General features: G+C 32.8%; 1 long non-coding RNA gene across 1 annotated transcript in view; it reads left to right on the top strand.

Annotated features, from left to right (window-relative positions):
- Positions 1 to 4,563, top strand: part of LOC110265445 — a 14,711-nt gene that overhangs the window by 2,199 nt on the left and 7,949 nt on the right. The window contains exon 2 of the long non-coding RNA XR_002351591.1: positions 878 to 883. This is a non-coding gene — a long non-coding RNA (uncharacterized LOC110265445). The remainder of the gene's footprint in view (positions 1 to 877; positions 884 to 4,563) is intronic.

The following is a 4,563-nucleotide window of genomic DNA, read 5'->3' as shown; positions in this document are numbered from 1 at the left end:
GGGATAAATTTAGAATTTAAAAAGTTAAACTAGAGTATTTTTTAAAAGAAATATTATTAAAATTTCAGTCTTCTATGTTCTCAGGTATTAAAGGGATTGAAATTCTATATTCTGAGGCTAAAATTTTAGTTTCAATCTATGGGCACCAAACATAATACTCAGTCCTAGTTTTTTAATTATCTTAGTTTCAGTCCCAAAAAAACAAACACAACCTAAGGATTATTTGGGCCTTAAAACCAACTGGTGTATCTACCCATGCATAGAGGTGGGCCAGAATCCGTCGAACCGGTTCACGTAACTCGCTAAAAAAAACGGATCGGACTAAAAATTTGAGATTGCTATAATAAAAAAAAGTCCACCTAACCTGCACTGCCTAATCCATGGGATTTGGCGGGTTTCGGCGAAGTGGGGGGCAGACTTTTGACTTTAAGATGATAATTGAATTTGGAACATTACTTTTGTGCTTGTATTTGGAATGTTTGTTCATTTTACTTTAAGTTGTAATTTAGACTATATTTGATTGATTAGAGACTTAAACAATATTTAATTATATATTTTGGACAATGTTTGTTTTGTTTTGGACAATGTTAGTTTTATTATTTGTTTTAAAAAATTTAGTTGATGATTATATTTATTAGATATTTAGAATTATAATGACTTTAGTATTTGTGAATTTAGAAATTATAAGTTTATTTAAATGTTTGTAAAATTATATATTTTTCTAAAGAATTGGTTTAATAATTTTTTCAAAAAAAAAGAGAATTGGCGAGCTTAGCCCCAACCTACTAATCCGCCGTTAGGTGGGACGGGGTAAAAATTTAGACCCGCCTCAATAGGCGAGACAGGGCGGGCTTTTGGTGGGACAGGGTGGGGCGAGAAGGGGGTGGGACGGCCCGCTTGCCACCCCTATCTATGCGATGCACAAAAAATATTTAATTTTTTATTTATATCTAAAGTATTTTTAATGAAAAATATTGTTTAAAATATTTAACTTTATTTGGTAAGCTCAATTTATTAATTTTTACTCATGCAAATACTAGCAAAAGTACATAACAAATAATTCACAAAATAGTTGAATTAACTAAAGAAAAAGGTCTAGTATGCAATAAATCAACGTTTTAATTCCTATGAAAAAATATGCGTACATATTTTTTTTTGTAAACAACTAAAAGTTTATTCTATATCTTTAACATTGATTATTGTACATCCACAAACTATATCTATATTTCTGTATCAAAATATCCTAACTTTAAGTTTCCAAACTTTATGTCTAGACGTTGTCTTGAATCCTTGATATTCTTTATATATAAGATCGTACCTGCAAAGAAATTAAGATAAAATAAAAAGATAAAAGAATATAAGAAAAAAAACTTAGAAAAAATTATATTTAATAATATATTAAACTCAATATTAGAATATAACTTAGTAGTCATAACAATTGTTAAAAAAAAATATAAGCCTCAAATATAAAAATTTACAATCATGTAATATACTAAGGGAGCATATATAATGTATAGGATTGACTACTTTAAATTAGGATTAGAAATAGTTAATTAATACTAAATTAATTTGATTATCTATTTTTAGGATAAATCATTCTAATTATATGTGATTGATTTGTAAAATTAAAATTTTATGATAGATTTTTTAAGAATAAAGTATACTTTTTGTTCCTTAAGTTTGGCCAAAGTTTTAAAAATATTCCTAAATTTTATTAATATGATATTTTTTTACAACTACTTATTAATGAGTTGAAAGAATTATGGAGAGGTGTTCATGTCTACAATTCTATTTGTGGTAAAATATTTCGTATACATGCTGCATTATTTTAGACTATTAGTAATTTTTCAAGTCTTGATAATCTCTCTGGGTGGAATACACATACGAGCTTTACTTGTCTATCATGTAACTTTGATATAGTCTACAGAAGGTTAAAGTTTGACATGAAGTATTGCTTTATAGGACATCGTCGGTGGTTACCCGATGACCACAAGTATAGACACAATAAACACTCTTTTGGTGGCCTTATAGAACTAAGAAGCCCACTTCTGACATCATCAGGGAAAAGGATTTTGTCCCAAATTGAGAGTAGTCAAAAAAATCTCAGGATGCACTCAATGATGGTAATAACCCACTATAATGGAAAAAGAAAAGTATATTTTGAGATTTACCATATTGGAAGGATAATTTTATTCGTCATTGTCTTGACATGATGCACATAAAAAAATGTTCGTGATCATGTGCTTTTTACTGTATTTGATGACAAACAAAGGATTAAAGACAACTTGAAAGCTTGTAAGGACTTGCAGTTGATGGGAATCAGAGAACAACTCCATCCGTATCCTAATTCTTCTAAATAACATGTCTCGTGCTTTAGAATGACAAATACTGACAAGGATATTTTCTAGGTGTTCTAAAGAGTGGGTCTTTCCTAGATAGTTACTCTTCAAATATTTCTAGATGTGCCGATATTAAAAAACGAAAGGTAATCGGTCTAAAGAGCCATGATTCACATATTCTTCTGGAATATATTTTGCCAATTACTCTTAGAAGATCCTTGCCTAAGGAGGTTACATTTGTGCTTATCGAGCTGTGTAACTATTTCAGAGAAGTCTCAGGTAAATCACTATCCCTTGAGAATTTAGATAGATTACGATAGCAAATTATTTTGATGCTATGTCATATGGAAATGATATTCTCTCCAGCATTTTTCACTATTATGGTTCAGCTAGTTATTCATCTTGCAGAAGAAGCAATGGTTGTGGGTTTAGTGCAATACAGATGAATGTATCCTATTAAAAAGTAAATTTTGGCACTCTCACAAGTTTTAATTGAATCTATTTGTTTCGTCTATTTTTTATGGTTAACTAATTTTCTCTTCTTGTTATTGGTCCTGAGATATTTAAAATCTTATAGCGGAAGGTTACATAATTAAGGAATGTCTAACTTTTTGCTCTTTAGAGGATGACGACATTGAGACCAAGCGATGACCAAGCGACTAAGCGATGACCAAAATGACAATACTCTTAGTAGTTGTTCTACTGTTTTATCTAAGATTTTTTTCAGCCTTAGAAATATCTCGTGGAGTAGGTGTAAGATCCGGTTAATTAACGGCTAATTAACCCATAAATGAGAATTTATTCTAGAAAGCCAAAAATGTTATTTTTATGGCTTAATATGATAGAGGAAATTGAGACGAGAATTTTGGTACCAATTTTATAGAATTCGGACCAAGATTGGACCGAACGGGCCAAACCGGTCCAACCGGACCCAAAGTGGGCCCTTGGCCCAACATAACTAAACCAAAACCCATAATTTATTGTTCTATGATGTTTGGGTATTGAGATGTTGTGTATGAGTATGATGATTGTGGCTTAGGTTGTGTATATGTGAATATTGGAGCTTGATTGGTGATTTTGGAAAGCTTGGAAGAGGGTTTTGTGTGATAAAATATGTTCTTGGAGGTGTTGATACCTTTAGAGCTTGTGGACAAGTGGTTTGGAAGTGCTCCGGTTGAGCTTGGGGAATCGGCTAAGGTATGGTTTTGGTTTCCCGTATCTAATATGTAATGTGGTAGGAAATACTTAGGCTAGAGGCCCTAAGATAGGCATTGAATTGTTGGTGTTGTTGAATGGTTGAAATATATGATGTGATCATGTATGTGATTATGAATATTGATGCCTTGATTGTGTGAAATATGAGAAATGCATGTTGTGATATATGCTTGATGGATGATTGAGGTTGAATTGATGGGTGGTACCATGTTGATGGTGAGTATGATATTGATTATGTATAATGATGGTTAATTGGAAATGGTATTATTGGAAATTGGGATGAGGAAGGATGTACGACATGATATTGTGTTTGTCCTTTAGCCATTTGATTGAGAAGTGTTAAAATGGTTGGACGTGGTTTTGGAAACCTTGGTAAAGTGTCAATGTGTGAGTTGAGGATGGCTTGTTGTTGATTTTGGTACATTTTGAATGATTTCAAAGAGAAGGGTTGAAATTGGCATGTTTGATTGATTTTGAAAAGAGTTGAAAGTGGCTTGTTTTGAAAATGGCACCTTGTGGTTTTGTATGAAAACATGGTTTTTGGGCATACTTTGACGGGACATAACCTGAACTACGGATCTCTGATTTGTGCCAAATCTGTTTAGAAATGAAATTGGATCCGGGATGTCCATGCCGTTTGAAGAACGAGTGAAAAACAATTTAAAATGAGGAAGTTATGTCCGTCGGAAGATTGGGGTTTGAATCTGTAAATTCTGCAGCTTTTAACTTAGAAAATTTTTAGCAGAATGACCCCTCGCGCATAGGCGCACTTGGTGCGTACGCGCCGTTCTTCGAGAAAGCGCCATCCACGCGTGCGCGTGGAGTGCGCGTACGCGTGGACCTGTTTTCATCCCAAAGTTGATTTTTGAGTTTTAAAAGCCAAATTTCATACTTCTAAGCCTCCGATCTCACCACTTATGTCTTAAATCATTATGATATGCCTAGCATGAGAAAAAGGGCTAGTGAATGTGGTAACTTGCGAGTGAAGCAAGGGAAAAATGAATGATCA

This window comes from Arachis ipaensis, chromosome B08 (genome assembly GCF_000816755.2).
Source record: "Arachis ipaensis cultivar K30076 chromosome B08, Araip1.1, whole genome shotgun sequence".
In the NCBI taxonomy this organism is placed as follows: domain Eukaryota; kingdom Viridiplantae; phylum Streptophyta; class Magnoliopsida; order Fabales; family Fabaceae; genus Arachis; species Arachis ipaensis.
The sequence above is the reverse complement of the archived record's forward strand: the minus strand, read 5'-3'. Positions and strand labels throughout refer to the sequence as shown.